We start from the raw sequence: 22,892 nt of genomic DNA, 5'->3' as shown, positions 1-22,892 counted from the left end.
ATGAAATTGTACATTTTGGAGAAAATAAAAAGAAAAGGGTTAGGGTTAGAAAATAACATGTACTTTCCAGGTGATTAAAGGCACAAATTTACAAGAACAAAAATAATGTTTTCCCACAAAATTTCATTTAAATTTTGGAGATAAAACCATAAACTAAGTAAGTTTGATCAAAAACAACCAATGAGATTTATACGTAAGATGATTAGGGCCACTGGGAAAAATAAAATAAAATAAAAAATTAAGGTTCAATATATTTTTTGTATTATTACTCTGAGAAGAAAATCTGAACTCTGACTTTAATCTCTGAATTCTGACTTTTTTCCTTAGAATTTTTTAGGAAATTTTTTTTATTGTTCTGAGAAAAAAGTTTGAATTCTGCCTTTTTCTCAGAATTCTGACTTATAATAAAAATAATAATAACAAATATATTGGACTTTAATTTAATTTATTTTTTCTTCCAGTGGCCCTAATCCTCTTCCATAGATTGAAAATGCAAATGGACGAGAATAAAACTTGCCTTTTTTCTCATATTTAAGTCAGAAACTCTAAAATTCTCTAAGATTTTAACCGAAAATTGATAAGAACATGTGCACATTCTGTTTAATTACTTGAATACATTTACAAGGAAAAACAGAGGCTGACGAAACCCATGAAAACTCTGAATCTATGAGAAAGTATGTGGCTTTTCGAGGTGATTAGAGTCATACAGTTAAAATTAAATAAAAAAAAAAACCTCTTCCTTAAGGATGTGATGTCATTAAAGTTAATGTGTGTGTCAAGGCAGGTGTCCCATTACTTTTGTCCACGTCGTGTATTTTCTGTCTTTAAATCATAGAAACGCATAGAAATATAAATGAATGAATGGAAGAATATGGACACTTGTAGTTCTGGTGTTTTTGAGTCGGTGTCAGGGTTAATGTTTTCATGGATGACTGTGTTTTTTTTTTTCCGTTGTTTTCAACGTTAACAGTCGGTGTTTTGGTTTGGTCACGTCTTTCCTCCACATTTTTCACATTCTGTTTGGTTCGTGTTTGCTTTGTTCGCTGGATGTTTGAGTCTCATCACCTCGTCTGAGCGTTGACGGGTTTCAGTCGTCGTTTTACTTTCAACGGCAGCTAATGGAAGGAATGTCCAACGTCCATATTCAGGTATTATCTAACGACCAGCTCCGCTTTATTGGATTTACACTCAGAGATCACACCGTCATCGAGGGAAGTTCATTAAAACAACTACATCAACACCGTTAATGACAGTAAAACTATCCGTGGAGATGAAAACCGTAATATTTTTATCAGGAAAAACCTTGGATGTTAAATGTGGTTAAAAACATAATTCGAGAAGAGTAAAACCTGTAAAAATTCCAACAAGTTACAACAAAAACTGTGTAAATTTATGAGATTCAAACCATACGTTTATCAGAAAAACATTTGTATATGCCATGTTTTTAATGAGACACGTTTACAACAAAAAACTGAGGCTGAAGTTATAAATTTTATATAAAAACTACAACTCATTTTAATAGAAAATAAGTGGTGTACCACAAGGTTCTATTGTAGGTCCAGTTTTATTTTCTATTTATATATGAAATAACACTCAGGTGATCGTCAAATGTGTTGTATTTAATGGTAAAAACCAGCATATTTTGATATTTTAAGAGCAAAAAATAAATAAAATACAATTCCGATGTGGGTGATATTAACTTCGCTAAGCCCCGCCCCCCTTAGTTACTAAGAACAGAAATAGCGAAACTATCTCTGATTTACCTCAGACTTAAGAAAATAATTTAGCTGATTAGACAAAAGCATCCTTATATATTTATTATTTTTTTAGACAATGGATTCATCGTAAAGTGCAAGGAAAAACTGTAAATTTAGCAAAAATAAAAACAACCTCAAAGAAAAAATTATTAATAAGAAAATACTGTGAGTTTTCCAGGTGATTAAACTCAATTACAAGAAAAAAAAAAAAGAAATTCCATGTGATTAAAGCTGTAAATTTACAGAAAAAAAACAGGTGTTTTGTTGGAAAATTGAATTTCAATTTTGGCAATGAAATCCGTGATCTAAGTAAATTTAATCAGGAAGAACTTTGTATATTCTGTGAGATGAAAACCATAAATTTGCAAGAGAAAAACTTATTTTTCTCATATTTCAATTGTTTATTTGAGAGAAAAACTAAATTTACAACAAAATAAAAAACACTGATTAAAACAGTCAAATAATATCCCTAGTATTTATCATAATACATTTACAATTTATTTAATTTCCAAGAAAGAAAACCTAATATAGTCTGAGTTTAACAGTCATAAATATTTCATGAAAACTCGTTAACATAAATCAGGTCAGATTACGACGAGCCAAAAAAGTCCCTGTAAAATTCTAAGTAACAGTAAATTATTATTTATTTTTTTATCCTGTGGTGGATTTACTGATTTTAGGGAAAACAGACGCTGAAAACGTAAACTCTCACCTGGACTCTCCATCACGTCCAGTCGGAGTAAAACAATAAAACAAATGAGTCTCTACGCGGCCGAACAACGTCTTCATCAGGTCACAGAGGAGTTTTAGTCCAACATGTGCCTGTAAAACCTTCCACGGCCCATTTTTCACTTTCACTTCCAGGGATAATAAACGCCATCCCAGGAAAACCAGGATCTGGATCGACTCGTCTTCACCTTTTTGTGCATTTGTTCAAAGCTCCTCATGAACCTGGTGAACGTTAACGCTGTTTGTTTTATTAGTTTCATCCAGTTTTGGTTTTTAAGTGTTTATTGCTTAAATAATCAGTTTTCCAGTTTCTAATCGATCGAATTCATCAGTTATTGTTTAGTCTGTTATTAGTGACTGAACTAATGATGTCTGACTGCAAATTTAACACAGCAAAGTGTTGATGTGGGTGTTGTTTTTACACTCCTGCAGTGTTACCAAAGGTTCTAATAGTTTTGGATTTTTCATTATAGTTTAGTTTTATTTAGTTTTGACTTTTTTTTCTCTAATTCAATTAGTTTTAATTAGTTTTTAGAGCAGGTTTGCTAGTTTTTATTAGCCTTCATTTTTTTCTAAATGCTTAGTTTTCGTTTAGTTTTAGTATTAATTTTAGTTCAGTCGTCTCTTTTCTCTTCTTCTCTGTCGTCGTATTCAAATAAATCCCAGACAGGACTCTGCTGCTTTCTCCCAACTTGAGTCTCCATGACGACTCCAAACCACAAGTGACGAGAAGTGACAGACTGTGAAGTGTCGTATGGTGACGCTAGCTAAAATAGCTCAAGCGAAGTAAATCGATTTCATATCAGTCCGACATTGACAAAGACGAAAACGAAGGGAATTTTATCCATAATTTTTATCCGTTTTAGTTAGTTTTGTAAACACAAAATATAGTTTCAGTTAGTTATGTTTTTTTTGTTTTAATTATAGTTTTTATTTATTTCAGTTAACGAAAATGTTTTTTCAGTTCTAGTTTTCGTCATTTCGTTAATTTTCGTTAACAATAATAACCTTGCTAATTACAACACTAGTGTTACTCTTCAAATACTTATGGACCTGACTGTGTATCAGGCAGAAAATGGTGAAAGTAGTCGCTTTTCCATCGGACATCTGCGCAAAGCTTTACCGATATTTAAAAAAACAGAAGTACGTAATGTCGGTTTTTCCATTAAATCACAAATACGATGATTTGTTTATTTATTATCGCAAGATGACACGAGAAGTAATTCCATAAACATGGCGACGAACGTAAATATGGTGTTGATTTACAGATATATTCATTATTATTATATATTACCCCTCTGTATCGTATGAAATTAAAAAATGATCAGGTTTCCTGGTGTGTCCACACATACCGCAACATGTTTCTTTTTCTTCTTTGCTTGTTGTAACGTACGTCAACATCTGTTTTTTTAATTGACCTGACTTTAGTTGCGAAAAAAGGTCTTTCCATTGCTGTTTTGTGTGATATACTATTTGCGCTACACCCGAAAAAACCACCTCTTGCCAGCGCAAAAAACTTTTAATCGAAAAATGAGACTTTTGGCAAAATTGTCGTTTTTCCATGAGGTAAATTTTTATGCGTAAGTTATATTTGTGCCATTTGAGGATCAATGGAAAAGTGACTGTCGACATGTTTTCCTTCCTGATTCTTTGTAAAGTGTTCATTTTAGTGTTTTAGAGGTGGAAACAAACCAGGAAATACTCATGTTTTAAGTATTTGCAATCAGAGAATTTATTTATTTATTTATTTATATCTAAGAAAAAACAAAACCCTAAAATCACAATAGTCGGACTACAAATGTTTTTGCTGCAATTAAATATTCCTCCAAGTAACAACATGATATAATAACAACCTGAAGAACTCCAGATAAATGCTGTTCGGTGCAAGCAACAAAACAGAGGAGTTATTGTGAGTATAAATGTAAAAATCGGAGGACCTCAGACTGACCCCTGTGGAACACCCGTCATTATCGCTGCCTGGAACACAAAGGCGTCGGTTCAGCGTGAACAGAGACGAGCTGCTGTTTTTCTGCCGATGACAGAGGAGATGTTCCACGTTGTTCTGTTGATTTGTTCACTCGTCGTCCTGTCGACTCTCGCTTCACGTTACGTAACGTCAGAAAACACTCAACGCCTGTTTGTATTTCTCATTTTTTTGTGTGTTTTGGGTCGTCTCGGTGTTTTCCTGCGATGTCATTGTTGGACTTTTTGAGCTCAGCAGATGAGATTTTCCATCAAAGTGAATCCTGAAGGGTCGGGAACATCCACAAACACAGAAACAGAAAACACTTTAACCCTTTATAACCCACCACAGAACCCAAAAGACTGGATTTATTTATTTGTTTTTACAAAAAGACGGAACAAGATGGAAAATACGAGAAAAAAAACATGCAGTTTTTAGAAGCAGTTTTACTTTTTGCATGTGGTATGAGAAAAGAAATCTGTATACGTCACAAATCTATTTTTTTTAAAAATTATGGTGTGACGATATTTCATTCTTTTTCATTTTCAGGAAAAATCAAAACTTGTTTTATTGCTCGTTTTAATTTTTGTTCACTTTGACACCTTTTCGTTCATTTCTCTGCTTATATTCTGCAGTTGTGTCCTCACTTTAGACATTTTGTATCCATTTTGTTCAACTTTGTTCAGTTTTTGTGTATTTTGTTCATTTTCTTAAGTATTTTGTTCAGTTTTCTTCATTTTGCTGCTTATTTTGCTTATTTTCTTGTGTATTTTGTTCATTGGTGTTCATTTTCTGAAGTATTTTTGTTCAGTTTTCATCACTTTGCTGCTTATTTTGTTTATTTTGTTGTGTATTTTGTTAATTTGTATTCTTTTCTTAAGTATTTTGTTCAGTTTTCTTCACTCTGCTGAATATTTTGTTCATTTTCTTTTGTATTTTTTTTCATTTTCTGAAATATTTTACTCAGTTTTCTTCACTTTGCTGATTATTTTGTTTTATTTTCTTGTGTATTTTGTTAATTTGTATTCTTTTCTTAAGTATTTTGTTCAGTTTTCTTCACTCTGCTGATTATTTTGTTCATTTTCTTGTGTATTTTTTTCATTTTCTGAAGTAGTTTACTCAGTTTTTTCACTTTGCTGCTTATTTTTTTTATTTTATTGTGTATTTTTTAATTTTGTTTGTCCATTGTGTTAATTTTCTTGTGTAATGCAATTGTTAGTTGTAAAGTTGTAAAGAGAGAAGAATTCAGTACACATCACCAGATATATATATATATATATATATATATATATATATATATATATATATATATATATATATATATATATATATATATATATAATTATGGTGTAAAAAATATTTTGTCCTTCATTGGAGCAAAAAACAAAACATATTTTATTTCACTGCTAGTTTTAGTCTTTGTTCACTTTGACAAACCTTCCCATGTGTTTGGAGATATTTTGTGTGAATTTTTAGGAAAGTGATGTAATAATCTAAAGTAAATGACATGAAAGAACAATCTCTGCATCTCTGATTGGCTTCTTCTGCCCGGCAACAGCAGCTGATTGGTCAGAAACAAATAAGTCCCAGACGGAAACGCTGGTTTCTTTCTGACCGTCGAACCTCTTCAGTCTCTGCTGTGATGATCGCGTCGTGGTTTTGGCTTCGTCTTCGTGAAACGACGTCCTCTCACTTAGTGTTTGTTTCCATAGCGATGATGTTTCCACCGCCGTCTCCTCGGAAAGTTTGTTTCAGTTTCCACTTTTCTATTTCTGTTGGTATTTTTTCCACAGTTTGGTTTTGTTTTGGAGGGAAATGTTTTTCTTTTTTTTTCCACTTCTTTTCTCTTTCTGTGTCACATCCATTAACTTTAATTTACATCAGTCAGCGATAAATCTGAGCAACATCAGATTCAAAATGTGGAGGAAAGAACAAAAAACAGATGAAATCTAAATGTGTCTTTTCATGTTTGGGTCCAATCAGATGAATGAACCTAAGCCCCGCCTCCTCTTGTGTCTGATTGGCCGTCTTCAGATCTGAACACATCACATCCTTGTATCAGGTAGGACCTTTTTCATTCATAAGGATACGTTTCTTACATATGATGACGGCTAAAACCACGATTTCACATATTTTTAAATGAAAAAAAAAAAAAAAGATTGTTTTTTTTTTCTCTGAAACAAACTTTCAAAACCATCACTATTGTTACAAAATGTCATTTTAGACATGTTTTCTACACTAACTTATTATTTTATTCATATATTTCATTAGTTTTCTGAAGTTGAGATTAAACCAAAAATTATCCAAATTAATGACGATGAACAAAAATGTCCAAATTTATCCAGAAAATGATCAAACATCAATGAAATAATCAAGAAAATAAACAAAATCATGTAGAAAATTAACAAAAACATTTGAGAAATAAACAAAGTAAAGACAAAACAAACAAAAAAAAAATCAAGACAATGAGCAAATTAATCTCCAAAATGAATAAAAATCAAGAAAATTATCAAGAAAATGAACCAAAATAGTAAATAAATGGACAAAACTGAGCAATATATTCCAGAAAATGAACAAATGGGAACTAAATAATAATGAAAACAAATAAAATCATATAGAAAATTAACAAATAATTCGAACATAATGAAGAAAAAAAAATAACCAAAACAATATTCAAGACAATGAGCAAATTAATATAGAAAATGAACAAAATGTACAAAATGATCAAGAAAATAAGAAAAATAATAAATGAAAGTGCAAAAATGAGCAATATATTCTAGAAATGGGAACTAAATAATCAAGAAAATAAAATAATGCAGAAAATAAACAAAAATCTTTAAAATGATCAAAATTTCAATATTTTCTTCATTTTTGGTCATTTTCTTCATTATTTTCTTCATTTTTCTTCATTGTGTTATGTTAATTTTTCTTAATTTTTTTCAATATTTGTGTTTTCTTCATTTTTGTGCATTTTCTTCATTTTTTTCCTTCATTTGTGTTCATTTAATTTTTTTATTTTCTTCATTTTTGTGCATTTTGTTCTTTTTTTTTTTTTTTTCATTTGTGTTCATTCTGATGATGTGAGTCCACTCCTCTTTCTGACTGGACCAAACCCCCCCCCCCAAATTTAATCATTTCTTCCTTGTGCCAGTAACAACATTTCCTGAAAATTTCATGAAAATCCGTCCATAACTTTTTGAGTTATCTTGCTAACCAACAAACAAACACTGGAAATGAGCTTTTAACACTGTCAAAGTGTCGCAGAATAATAATAATAATGGATTGGATTGACCCATTATTCATTCGCTCTCACACTCTCCCTCTGGTGGTGGTAAACTACATCTGTATCCACAGCTGCCCTGGGGCAGACTGACAGAAGCGTGCCCCTCCAGTGTGGGTGGCACTGGAGGCAAGGAGGGTGAAGTGTCTTGCCCAAGGACACAACGGACTGACTAGGACAGAGCGGGATTTGAACCGCCAACCCTTCGGTTACTGGACGACCCGCTGTACCAACTGAGCCACGACCGCCCATGAACTGGGACATAAACGCTTTCATGATGTTTTCTGCTTCAGTTTTAGACGAAGCGGACGTTTGTAGCAAAAGACGGAACAAGAAACTGAGATTTTCCGGCGTTTTGGTGTCGAAATCTGTTTAATAAAGTCTGAGCTTCACAAAAGTCAGAGAATAAACGAATAAAATAAGAGGAAAGTGGAGACAATTTGAAACGAAGACTTTAGGATCACAACAGTGGTGCGTTCAGGGTCTGGGTTTACAGAAATAAAGGCTGAAAGCGGCAGATGAGGAAGGGAAACGGACCAATCCCGTGGCAGCGTGGAGTCGAGGCGCCGCTGGAAGCCGCTGACAGTTAAATCAGCTGATGACGGACGGCCGGTGGGACCGAGCCGCGCTCATTCAGGCTGAATTATGAAGCTGATGGTGTTTGTGTTGGAGGAGACTCCCTCATGAGCCTCGCAGATGGCGTCCTCCCAGCATGCATCAGTCCGGCAGCTCCACACGCATTAACTCGCCAGGTTTCCTCTGCTTCTGCTCGTGCCTACGTTTCCCAGAATGCCTTTAGAGGGACCTGTTTTAGTCTGAATATCAGGAGAAAGAGCAGATTTTTCTAGAATAACGTTGAATAGAAGATGAGTGAGTTGTCAAAATTCCCAGCGGACTCAAGTGCAGCATCTGATAACGATTGCATTTGATTTTCATTGATTTATTTAATGTCAGAGATTTTTGTTACATTTTCAGATGTTTTTTTCTTTTTCTTGATTAATTTCCTCATTGTCTTCTGTTTATTTTGTCCATTTCCTTGATCATTGTGTTCATTTTTGTTTATCTTTATTATTTGGTTCATTTTGTTCGTTATTTCATTAGTTTTGTTCATTTTCTGCACTATTTTGTTCATTTTTGTCCATCATTTTAATTCTTGTTTATTTTCTTGAATTTTTTTGCCATTTTTTAATTTTACTTATTTTGTTCATTTTTGTTAATTTTCTTCATCATTTTGTTGATTTTTGTTCATGTTCTTCATCATTTTATACATTTTTGTTAATTTTCTTTATCTTTTTTTTTTTAGCATTTTTAATTTTCTTTAGTATTTTGTTGATTTTTGTTCATTTTCTTCATTTTCTTCATCATTTGGTTCATTTTTTTCATGTTCATCATTTTAGACATATTTGTTTATTTTCTTCATTATTTCTTTGCATTTTTAAATTTTCCGTAGTATTTTGTTGATTTTTGTTCATTTTCTTCATCATTTGGTTCATTTTCTTTGTCATTTGGTTCATTTTCTTTGTCATTTGGTTCATTTTCTTTGTCATTTGGTTCATTTTCTTTGTCATTTGGTTCATTTTCTTTGTCATTTGGTTGATTTTTGTTCATTTTCTTCATCATTTGGTTCGTTTTCTTCATCATTTGGTGTATTTTTGTTGATTTTCTTGGTCGATGTGTGACCTTTGACCCTGCGGTCGTCCCGTCGAAGCCCCTCACATGTCCCAGACGTCACTTTTCGTCGGCTGAAGTGACGTTAAACCGTTATTCAATCCGTCTGTTGTGCTTTTTCCAGCAGACGAAGCTCAACCTGCCTCCCATTAGATGAAACCCAACACACTTCCACGTTTCAACGCCATTTTCTGATTCTACTTCTTTTTTTTTTTTTTTTTTTTTTTCTTTTGCGAAGCGATTACGCAACCGAAGCTAACTGCCTCTGACAGGAAGGCCGGCCGAGTCTGGTCCATCAGAGGCCACTTGTTCTCACCGAGGCCTGTGTTTCCCATTAAACCTCCAAGCGTCCAAGTCCAGATACTTTCCAGGCGCTGTGAGATAACTTTACAAAGACGGGCGGTCGGAGGCACCTGCCTGGCCTCGGATCAGCGCTAACCTCCACGTCCAAGCCAAGAGGTCGTCGGGTAAAGAGAGGAGGGTTTGACGGCCTCCTTCCTCCTGGATAACGCTCTATCAGAGCGAACGCTGCCAACCAACGGCAGTTTCCTGCGGTAGAAGATGAGATAAGGGTACAAAAACAGCTTCAGAAAACAGCGGCGGACGTCTGTAAAAACCAACAAAAGTGAAACCAGTTGAAAAGTTCACAAGGAGAAAAACACCATTTATACTCACGTTAGAACATCGAAACTGACGACATCCACACTAGTCGCTTTTCCATCGGACATCTCCACAAAACTTTACTGATATTTACTAAATGTTGAAAAAACAGAAGTGCCTAATGTTGGTTTTTCCATTAAATCACAAATGTGATGATTTGTTTATTTATTATCATGAGATGACACGAGATGTCATTCCACAAACATGTCGACAAACGTAAATATGGTGTTGATTTACAGATATATTCATTATTATATATTACCCCTCTATCGCGTACTAAATTCAAAAATTATTTGGTTTCCTGGCGTGTCCACACCAAGGTTATTATCGTTAACGAAAACTAACGAAATGACGAAAACTAGAACTGTAAAAACATTTTTGTTAACTGAAATGAATAAAAACTATAATTAAAAGAAAAAAATGACAACTGAACCTGTATTGTGTGCTTATAAAACTAACTAAAATGTATAAAAATTATGGATAAAATTCCCTTCGTTTTTGTCTTTGTCAATGTCGGATTGATACAAAAGTGATTTATTTCGCTCTAGCAATTTTAGCTAGCGTCACCATATGACAATTGACGGTTCGTCACTTGTGGTTTCCAGTCATCTTCTGGTCCCCACTCTACCTGGAAACATGGAGACTAAAGCAGCAGAGTCCTGTCTGGGATTTATTTGAATACGACGACAGAGAAGAAGAGGAAAGAGACGACTGAACTAAAATTAATACTAAAACTAAACTAAAACTAAGCATTTACAAAAAAAATGAAAACTAATAAAAACTATCAAACCTGCTCTAAAAACAAATGAAAACAAACTGAATTAGAGAAAAAAAAGTCAAAACTAAATAAAACTAAACTATAATGAAAAATCCAAAACTATTAGAACCTTGGTCCGCACATACCGCGACATGTTTATCTTCAAACTCTTCTTCTTCCCTTGTTGTAACGTCCGCTAACATCCTTTTTTTTTGGTTACGTGACTCTAGTTGCACAAAAAGGCCTGACTTGAGTTAAAAACTGTGCATTCTTTTTTTTAGCATTAGCTGAAATTGTCATGGGCTGAAACTGACCAACAAACCAATCAGTGCATAAGCCTTATGCTAACTATGTAAAGTATGTGCGATAAAATGTTAATTTAGTAGATCCTTCAAAATAAAAGCAGTGCATTTGTATTGGTTGCACCTGTTACATCTGATCTATATTTGCATTGGATTCTAATTTCAGGGTCAGCCATCGGGTCTTACGATTCCTAGGTCTGATCCAGAACAATATTCAGATCTGTGAGTTTGTTCTAAGAGTGAAAATAGACGATAAATGTTGATGTTGGAGAGTTCGTAGATGTGAGGCGTCGAAGTCCTCACCAGGTTTTTGAGGCTTTAGATCAGGACAGTCAAACACATTTTAGTTCAGTTCCACATTCAGCCAAATTTGATCTGCAGTGGGCCGGACCAGTAAAATAATAACAGAATAATATAGAAATAATGTCAACTCCAAACTGTCCTCTATGTTTTAGAGCGAAAAAAGTACAATTATGTCATGAAAATATTTACATTTACCAACTATCCTTTAAAACAATGTGAATAACATGAACAAACTGAAATTTATTAAGAAAACTAAGTGCAATTTTAACAATATTTTGTCGGAGTTTATCATTTACACATGTTCATTATAACATAACGTACAGATCACAGTGGATCTACAAACACACAAAACATTTAATAACAGACAGAATATTGGGAAACCTGCACTTCAGACATTTCAAAATGTTTGTATTTGTTCAGATTATTCACGTTTTTTTGTGAAACGATAGTTTGTTTTAGTGTAAATACAGTAAAATGACATGAAAATGTTAACATTTACAAAGAGAAACATTAGGAGTTGTGAGTATTTATAGGTTATTCTGATCGTATTTGACTGATCCGACCCACTGCAGATTAAACTGGTCTGAATGTGGAACCTGAATGAAAAGGATTCATATCTTCAGTAGGCCTGGGTGTCATGGCCAATTTCCTGAATCGATTCGATTTTGATTCATAAGATTCTGAATCGATTAATTGCTATTCGATTCAGTATTAATTGATTGATTCAGATTCATTTAGTGATACCAAAGTACAATTTTGAGTTGTAACTTGATTATTTGAGTACTGCAGCCGTGAAACAGAATGAATATTGATATTAGAAAGGAAATAAATCTGACATTTCATCAGTAAACAGATGAATCTGCTGTGAAATAAAGAAACAGGACACAAACATGAAACAGACTCATGTTGGGCCCTTGGTACAAGAAACTCACTGCAGGGGGAGGGTGGGCGGAGCTTCATGATTTCCGCTGTACTATTCCTGTAACTCCGCCCCCAGCCACAGGTGATCCAAATTAATAGTTCTAGAACGACTGGCTTCCTCGACCCGCCTCCACCGGCCAGTTCCTCCACACTGCAGGTTCCAGTTTGAGGCCTGGAGGACCTCCCACTGAGGGGTTTTCTCCACCCTCCCTCCGCGTTCCTCCCACGCCAGAACTGTCGTGAGCACGACCAAGACGAGGGGCTCACGAGACGAGCTGGCCATGCTTCCGCGTCGGTGGTTTCCGGGTCATTTACTCATGGTCCTGCTCTGAAAAATCGATCTTATCCACCATTAATCGATTACGCAAAATTAAAAAGAAATCAATCCAAAATCGATTAAATCGATTTCGTTACCCAGCCTTAATCTTCAGTGTCATTTTTGTTTTTCACACATTCATCCCAGGGCCCAGACTGGACCCTTTGGAGGGCTGGATTTGGCCCCAGGACCGCATGTTTGACACCTCTGGTTTAGATGGTTGAAGTTGACGGGAAAGTGGAAAGGTCAAGGATACAGTTCTCCAACAAGCTTACACTCCCAAAGCCCCGCCCCTTTTGTCCAAATATGGCACCAAAGGGTCAAGAAGGCGATGTCACGGTGCAGTTGACGATTGGAACATAAAACAAGCCTGGACATGTTGGTCCAATTTCACAGAAAGCTGCACTTTAGAGCTTCATATTTAACATATGGGTTTATTTTCCAAAGTAGGACTTAATCATTTACAGAAACATCCAGTTGTGTGTCTGTGTGTGTGTGTTTTTAACGACTTCTTGTAGAATGTGGACACAGAAGAAGAAACTGTATCGAAACAACACAAACTGAAACAGCGTAAAACCCCCTGAAGTTCAAACTGAAGCGACTCGTGTAAAAGCGGCTCTAAAAATAAAAACTAATGAACATAATTAGAAAAACTCTGCAAAAATAAACGCCCCTGGTTGAAGTTGTGCAGCTGTTGTGTTCAGGTTCCAGTCTGAGCAGTCAAATGAGTCCCAGAGTCGGGTCTCTGGGGTGTTTTGGGGGATTTCCTGGTCTTCGTCGTGTGCTTCGCCACCATCTGAAGAGGAGGATTACTGCCTTCGCTTCATGTAAGCTGGCATGGAAAATCCGCCGTCCTCTTCTCCGCTCTGCCTTCCAACGCTCCGACGTTTCCAAGTGGGGGAGCTGACATGGTGGCGTTGGACGAAACCGACCACATCTGCAAACACTTTACGAATCACGGCGGCGACGGCAGCGGCAGCAGAAGAAGAAGAAGAAGAAGACAGAGCGCTTTGTGAAGGGTTTGGAACCGAGTCTCAGGTCGCATCCTGATGGATCGTCTGAAAGATCGATGTGGACGCGAGGAGTTAACCCACGGATACGAAGAAACTCTAAAAACACCATTTAGACTCACATTAGAGAGCAGCAAACATGCGGTCCGCGGGCCAAAACCGGCCCACCAAAGGTTCCAATCTCAAAATCTGAAATTACACTGAAGATATTAACAGTTAAGGTGTTTCAGTTCAGGTTCCACATCCAGACCGACGTGATCTCAGGTTAAATAATAGAAGAATAACTAGGGCTGTCAAAATTAACACAACCGCCAACACATTAGGGTCAGTTTGTCCCAGTAGAGTTAGCGTTAACGCACATGAACTAATGGTCAGCTGATCTGGTAGTGACAGGAAGCAGAACCGACACATAAAGATGGAAGACACTACACAACACGTTGGATGGAAATATGAGGACAAAAAAACCCAAAATGGAACAGTCGACCCACAGAAAGTATTAGACCCACTGTGCAGGAGGGAGTTTAATATTCACCGAAGCACTTCTACATTCAAATACCACGTTAACGACAAGCATACGTTAGTTTGGAATTCTGCTAGCACTACGGCTAACACATCACACAGTTTGGACAAACCTGTTCAGTGCAGATATACAGGCTGCAAAACAGCCTGTATACATAACTAACATACATATGTTATACATATATAACATAACTAACGTTGGCATGAAATGAAAGTGAAACTTTACTTGCTTTCAACGTCCGACTCCCGGCTTCTATTCTTCTATTAAACAGCAAATCTTACTCGAAATTTTCACTCCTTCTAACCTGTATCCACTGGACACACAAATGCTGGGCCCCATGAATTTGTCACGTTTACCCCACACACACACACACACACACACACACACACAGCGCCCCAGTGCATGGGGACGTTCGCGACTTCTAAGACTGCCGACAGTTGGGTTCAGGTGTCAGTAAGTGTCAGTAATGTCGGATAGAAGTGGAAGAAAACGGTCACAACCCCTCCTGGTATTTACATTGGTTCTGTCCCCCCCCCCCCAGAGGATGAAATTCATTGAGCAGAGGTAGGGATGTAAAAACCAGAGGTGGAGGTTGACCCCCCCCCACCCCCAACAAATCGGACCCTGTCGATATATTCCCTTCTGTCTTGAGTCTGTTTGCTGATGCAAAATGAAACGCAATTAATATAGATTAAAAATGAATGATATTTAATCACAATTAATTGAAATTATTCCACAGCAACTCTGTGATTAATCTGATTAAAAATTTGAATCGTGTGACAGCACTAATAATAACCTATAAATAATGACATGATGGTTTAATGTGAAGAAATAATATGACATTATGCCTATAAATAATGACAACTCAAACATTTTCTCTGTTTTTGTGCAAAAAATAACATTAAATTATGAAAAATATTTACATTTTCAAACTTTCCTTAAACAGTAAAATTTGAATAACCTGAACAAATACCTGAAATGTCTGAAGTAAATTAAGTGTCATTTTAACAACATTCTGCCTGTTACTAAATGTTTTGTAAATCTGATCTTTTTATGTATGAACTCAATGTTGTGGCTTAATATTGTTAAAATTGCTCTTATGTTCCACTTTTTTTGAAATTATTCACATCTTTTTTCTTTGGCTAATTTATAAATGTTGATATTTTCATAATCTAATGTAATTTTTTTTGCAGTCGTCATTATTTATCTTATGTTATTATTTGACTGGTTCAGCCCGTTCGAGATCAAATTGGACTGAATGTGAAACCTGAAAGAAAATGAGTTTGACTCCCCTGGTCTAAACCGACGACGTCCACAACGAAACCAGTGGTTCAGTCCTGGTTTCCCCAACCTGAGGGTCTGGGCCCAAACTGGGACACAGAGCTGCTTTTAATGGGCCACCAACTGTCAGAGTTAAATCTAGAACAAGATCAAGACCTGGGTGTTGAAGAACCATGAAGGTCAGATGGAAAACATGTAGAAGACTCAAGATACAAGTTTGAAAAACGATGAAAAAAACTCAAACATCGCATAAAGAGTAAAACCTGTGAAATTATTCTATGACTGAAAATATGATAAATGTTGAACCTAATGTTTCAGTTTATTTATTTTAACCCACAGGTGTCAAACATGCGGCCCGGGGGCCAAATCCGGCCCACCAAAGGGTCCAGTCCGGCCCTGCAGGATGAAGTTTTAAAATGCAAAAATTACACTAAGATATGAACAATCCTTTTAGTTCAGGTTCCACATTCAGACCAATTCAATCTCAAGTGGGTCAGACCAGTCAAATACTATCAGAATAATCTATCAATACTCACAAATCTAAATTTCTTTCTTTGTAAATGTAAATATTTTCACGTATTTACACTAAAACAAAGCATAATTTCACAAAAAATGTGACTAACCTGAACAAATATGAACAACCTGAAATGTTTTATGAGAAGTCAGTACAATTTTAACAATGTTCTGCCTGATATTAAATATTTTGAGTGTTTGTAGACCCGCTGTGATCTGTAAGTTATACTGAACACGTGAAAATGATCAACTGAAGCAGAATATTGTCAAAATTACACTTGTTTTTTTGAGTTTGTTCATGTTATTCACATTGTTTGAAAGGATAGTTTGTAGATGTAAACATTTTCATTGTTTAATTTTACTTTTTCTGATACATAGAGAAAATTTTGGAGTAGACATTATTTATATACTATTCTGTTATTATTTGACTGGTTTGGCCCACTTCAGATCAAATTTAGCTGAATGTGGAACTGAACTAAAATGAGTTTGACAGCCCTGTATTAACCCATAAAAACCCAAACATCCACCACCGACCAAAACTAGTTTGCGCATTTTTATTAACATCTCCACCAAGAAAACATGCACAGAAATAATTTATATCACTTCAATTTGCTGTTTTGTGTAGAAAATGTGTGTTTTAAGATTTACAGAGCCTCTCGTCGGTCCCTGAAGGCAGCATGTGCCAGTGGTTATTCACTATTCATTGTCATCTCATGTCCATTTTAGGTTTTTTCAAAGTGTTTTTTCTTTATTTCAGGTCGTGTTTATCCATATATTTGACTATTTGTCATATGTTACACTGCTTTTGTGAACAAAACAAATTGCTAAATCAATCTGTAATCTCCAAACTTCCATTTACACACACACTCATTTCACTTTTTTCCCTAAATTGGAATTCTAATTTTTCAGTTTTTCAGGGCTCTACATTTCCATCCCAGTGTTCCAGTGCAGACAAGTCCTTATTTTACTTAGAGATGAAAATGTTCTGTACATTTTAACGCAACACATGGGTATGAGGTTATATGAAGGGAATAAAAAGGCAATTATAAGCAGGTACGGAAATGAATGGCATTTATATGACAGAGTCCTATGGGTTAATTTAATCGTATTTAACCGTTAAAGACCCAAAAACCATCTGATCTAAACTGTTTAATACCTGTTGATCCACTAATCCTATCAATACATGTAAATAATTGGTGTAAAATACAGTTTGTCGTCTTTTCATGGTCATCAGATATGACCCATTTGGACGTTCAGAGGCTCTGTAGTTACCATGGAAACATCATCATCTTCTACAACATCAATTCACCAGTAAAACCCATGGAGTTGGATCAATGACAGTGGATAAAATGAAGAAAAAAATCTACAAAATAACAAAAAAAGGAAAAAAAATCAGCAAAAAATGACTAAAAGTAAAAATGAATAAAAGAAGCTAAAAAAAAAAAGAACAAAAACAGCCAAAGTAATGAATAAAATGAACAAAAGTTAATAAAAAATCAACAATATAATAATGAACGTTGACAAAATAAGCCTCAAACTGAACTAAACTGATGAAAAAAAGATGTACGAAGAGTGAAGAAAATGAAGGAAAACAAGTAAAATAATAAATAAAATCTACAAAATTAGCAGAAGCAAATAAGAAAATGTGTAAAATAATGAATAGCATGGAGAAAAGAAGCAATAAAATGAAGAAAACACTTAAACACTGATTGACACACACTGGCTTTATGTTCAGTTAATGATAAATTTTGCTGAAAAAGTCACTTTTTCTTCAGTTTTCTCTGTTTTTCATATAATAACCCTCAACTTTAATCTGAGCTTTAATGAACATCTACATAATCAGTGAATTAAATACAGGAAAATACATGATTTTCACTGAAAAAACACAAAGTAAAGAAGATAATATGACAATAAATGGAGATAAATCACTTCATAAAGGTTAAATATAGAGAAAAAAATCATTTGGGAACCGACACAAAAGCCGCTCTGGATCTTTATGGGTTAAAAATACGATGACACAAAAGCAAAAACACTAAGAAAACGTTCAATTTTACGAAAATTTACACAATCCAATATGGCCGCCACCCTGTGAAGTCACAATAGGCAAATTCGACTCCCATCATAATGTTTGGGTTATCACCAATATTTTTGTCATTTTCCGTATGACTTTTGGAAATCTTCACATCAAAATTGAATATATTTTGAAAACAACTAAAGGGTAAATTTGGTCTTTGACGTTTTCACACATAAACATGATACTTTGCGTCGTTTAACCTGATGCTAATCCATTAAACGGTCTCTAAATGTGTTCAAACTGTTGGTTTTCCTTCAGAACGTCGCTGATACAACCAGGCCTGACCTACATAACCTACTGAACTACTTTCCGAGTGGAAAACCCAGCGGCGTGATGGATGGAGTTAGAACTCATTTATAAAAAAACGCCATAAAAGAGGAGAACATGCAATTAGAGAGGGAGGTTTATCCTGAAAACCTGCTCTGGCTTCATCCAGAGGATTTTCTGGTCGCTCCGGGACATTAAACGTCTTCTACCAACGTACGTAAATTAACTAATCTGACCGAGTTTGTGCTGCGTTCAAGTCACGTAGGAATTCAGAGGCTTCAGAGGCAATAGAACACAGAAAAATAAACAAAATAGGCAACAAAATCAACAGAAAACAAGTCAAACAAGAAGCAAAATGAACAAAAAAAAAAATCTAAATGATAAAATAATAAATATGGTCATAAATAAATTAAATAATTAAACAAAATCAACAAAATCAACAAAAAACAAATTAAAAAAAAAAACCAAAATTAACTTAAAAATAAATAAATAAATAAATAAAAATGATAAAATAATAGATATGGACAAAACAAAATGAACAAAAACAGCTAAAGTTATCAATAAAATCAACAGAATGAGTGACACATGAAACAAAATGAGCAACAAGAACAATATAAGCCACAAACTGAACAAAATTTAAGATAAAATAATAAAATAGTCCACAAAATCAACAGAACACAAATAAAACAATAAACAAAATGAACAACAAAAATGACAAAAAATAGCATGAATAAAAAATAAGCAATTCAATGAACAAAACTGAAGAAAAAATAACTGAACCGCCAATAAAAAGACCAAAAACATCCAAAGTAATCCACAAATGTCCAAAAATCTATAATAAATCAACAAAATAATAACTAACATGCACAAAATTAAAGGAAAAAATCAACAAAATTAATGACAAGTGAAACAAAAAAAGATAAAAATAAAAATGATATAAAATGAACAAAAACAAATAAAATGACTAAAATATGCTTGTAGACATTTTTTTTTATGTTCAGTTAATGATATATTTACTGAAAAAGTCACTTTTTCTTCAGTTTTTATTGTTTTGATAAAATAATAAAATGAGCTTTAATGAACATCGACATGATCAGTGAATTAAAAATTAGAAAAGACCTGATTTTCACTGAAAAAACACCCACAAAGTAAAGAAGATAATATGATCAGTAACTTTAGAAAGGTTAAATATAGAGATAAAAATATTTGGGAACTGTCACAGAAGTCACACTGGGTCTGTATGGGTTAAATATACGATGACAAAACCAGTGTTCAGAACTCAGAGCTCCTCCTTCACCCTGAACACTGTGCATGTGTGGATCCACTGTTTCTGTGTAAATCCAACAGTTTCCAGGTTGTTCCATACACAGAAACAGTTGAATCTGGTCCCAGTCATGTGTCTGTCCAATTAGATTCAATTCACATCAATATTAGTTGAGTTCTAATTTTAAATGTGTGGGAAATGGGATTTTCAGTGTTCAGTGTAAATGTCCACAGAGTCCACATTCCACAGTGGATGTGGACAATTTAGTTCCAGATACAAGAGACTGTTCTAAGCTACAGGTGGATCCAACTGGAGGAGAATCAGAGTCGTTTGGAATTTTGAATGAATTTTGGAAAATGTCTCAATGATGACAGATGGAAAACTGTAGATGTTGTGACCTTGCTGTGACCTTGAACTTTGTCCTACTGGGACCAAAATGGACTGGGCTTGGTCCCAGGGCCTAGGCCTATCTGTGGGGAAGATCTGGGAAAGATGGGTGGAAGAGTTTTACACTGAAGATGAAAACAAACAAACACGCACACAAAGCAAAGTGATCACATCCTGGTGGAGGTAAAAACAAAAACACAAAGAAAACGTTCAATTTTACCAAAAGTTACACAATCCAATATGGCCGCCACCTGTGACATCACAATATGCAAAACATTAGACTCCCATCCTAAACTTTGGGTCATAGCCAATATTTTTGTCATTTTCAGTGTGACTTTTGGAAACGTTGACATCAAAATTGAATATATTTTAAAAACAACTAAAGGGTTAATTTGGTCTGAAGTTGAACCTTTAACGTTTTCACACATAAACATGATATTTTGCGTTGTTTAAACTGAAAAACTGCAAAATACACAGGATAATATTATAATAAATGGTGCTAAATCCTGGAAGAAAAAGGTCAAATGTAGAGAAAATATTTGTTGACGTTGACGCAGAAGCAGCTGTGGGTGTTGAAGGGTTAAAGTAGAAACAGACTCTACTTCCAGTGTGGGAAACGTTCCTCCTGTGACGTGAACATGTGATCAGATGTGTTACAGAAAGGCCTGATGGGATGTTTTCGTGGTGAATGACGTGTGCAGTCCCGCTTGACTTTTACTGTTAATGCAAACCTCAAGCGTTGACTCATGCGCGGCGTCGGGCCCGTTTCCCAGCAGCCCCTGAACGCCACACGGCCGAGGACTGAAGGCCTCTTTGTGTTTCCTAACTTTCCCCTTTCTGTCGTCTCTGCCTCCTGACAGGAATCCCAGGCTCTGGGAATCCGTTCAAGGCGTTCGGAAAGAAACGCCGACGATCACGGCGGTAATTACCTCATTATCCGGCGCCCACCTGAGGCGGCGGCCGGCGTGGCACGTCCACCGACGGTGACGGCTGGAAGGCGATACTTCCCGGCGGTTTGGTCCCGGACCGGAGTGAAAAGCCAACAGGTGGAGAGGAAAAATCTGTCTGCTGTCAGATTTAAACGCGTTCGGTCGGCTTAGAAAAGACGCAACTAGATCAGAATTTAACAACATTTTTATTAAAGCTGCAGTTCCTCCGACGACCACTGGAGGCGCCAACGTCAGACCACTTTGACCTCCATGTTAAACGTTCACAGTTTGGAACTAGGCAGTCGTGTCACACTGCACATTTGAAATAAGAATTTTAACACTAGTCGCTTTTCCATCGGACATCTGAACAAAACTTTACCGATATTTACTAAATGTTGAAAAAAATACAAGTGCGTAATGTCGGTTTTTCCATTAAATCACAAATGTAACGATTTGTTTACTTATTATCGCGAGATGACATGAGAAGTCTTTCCATAAACATGATGACAAATGTAAATATGGTGGTTTTTTTACAGATATATTCATTATTATTATTATTATATATTCCCCCTCTATCTCCTACTAAATTCAGAAATGATGTGGTTTCCTGGTGTGTCCACACATACCGACACGTTTGTTCTTCGCTTGTTCTAACGTCCGTCAACATCCGTTTTTTTAATTCACCTGACTGTAGTTGCAAAAAAAAGGTCTTTCCATTGTAGTTTTGCGTGATATACCATTTACGCTAAAAAAACCACCTCCTGCCAGCGCAAAAACTTTTAATCGAAAAATGAGTTTTGGAAAAATTGTTGTTTTTCAACTGTTTTCAACTGTTTTTCAAGGATCTGCGACCTCACCTTTAAAATGATCACTCACCTGGTGTTTGTAGGTTTATTAGCCCCGCCCACTGAAGGGGGAGCAAGGGCTATTGTTTCTGGTTCAAGTTGTTTGTTTACACTTTAGCAGCAAAACTATTGGTTGAATTCAGACCAAATTGGGTTTGAAATTTGCAAGTGACCGAGAACAGATGTGATGACATTTGGGGGAAAGTAGGTCAAAGTTCAAATTTTTAATGAATTTTTTAAATCTTTTTTTTTCCCCATTTACTCATAACAGACAAAATTTCACATGTCTATAAAAACAAATTTTGTTTCAATTTACTACAAACTTGGCAACTGATATGATGACATCAGCACATGCACACACATGATGACATCAGCACATGCATAGACATGATGACATCAGCACATGCACACACATGATGACATCAGCACATGCATAGACATGATGACATCAGCACATGCACAGACATGATGACATCAGCACATGCATAGACATGATGACATCAGCTGGATCGATGCCAAAATAAGATGCAATATGTACGAGGGGCGGGGTTTGTTGTGTCTGAAACCACTTGTTTGTTATATGTGTTTATATTTATCTGTTTGCAAGAAAACATAAATCTGATGGATGTGATTAAACATTAATGTTATATTTTCTAATGTACAATGCTAATCAGCTAATTGCTAATCAGTGGCTACTGTATTAGCTTCTATGTTAGTTAGCTATTTTCTTTCTTAATTAATTTTAACTTCATTTTCACAAATGCACAGAACTTAGAAATAATATCGCATTGTAGAAAAAAAGGGTTTAAAATAACTTCAACTTATTTTGTTACTCCCCCTCCTAAAACGTTAGCAAGTGTTAACAAGCTAGCTAATGTTAGCTAATTTGGCTATTTGTAAAAAATAAATAAATACATCAAAGTGAGGAATGTGATGCAAATGAATATTCGAGATAAAGTATTTCCATTCATTGTCTTTAAATCCTAGAAGCTGAAACAAACAAATTAGCCTAGCCGATTAGCATTAGCCTAGCCAATTAACAGTTGCCAAGCTGCAACACAACACACTTCAACACCCGAAAGCTGTGTAATTTACAAACTTAACACCTGCTTTTACACAAAAACACCTCAGAAAATGAGTCAGAGT

The 22,892-nt window shown here is 35.3% G+C and overlaps 1 long non-coding RNA gene across 1 annotated transcript; it reads left to right on the top strand.

Annotated features, from left to right (window-relative positions):
• The first annotated feature begins 974 nt into the window (after window positions 1-974).
• On the top strand, window positions 975-22,036 carry LOC115433026 (uncharacterized). Its single transcript, XR_003937295.1, has 3 exons — window positions 975-986; window positions 3,378-3,382; window positions 21,846-22,036. It is a non-coding gene; the product is annotated as an uncharacterized LOC115433026 (long non-coding RNA).
• The last annotated feature ends 856 nt before the right edge of the window (window positions 22,037-22,892 follow it).

Source organism: Sphaeramia orbicularis, chromosome 2 (assembly GCF_902148855.1).
Source record: "Sphaeramia orbicularis chromosome 2, fSphaOr1.1, whole genome shotgun sequence".
Classification (NCBI taxonomy): domain Eukaryota; kingdom Metazoa; phylum Chordata; class Actinopteri; order Kurtiformes; family Apogonidae; genus Sphaeramia; species Sphaeramia orbicularis.
This window is presented reverse-complemented; position numbering and strand designations above follow the sequence as displayed.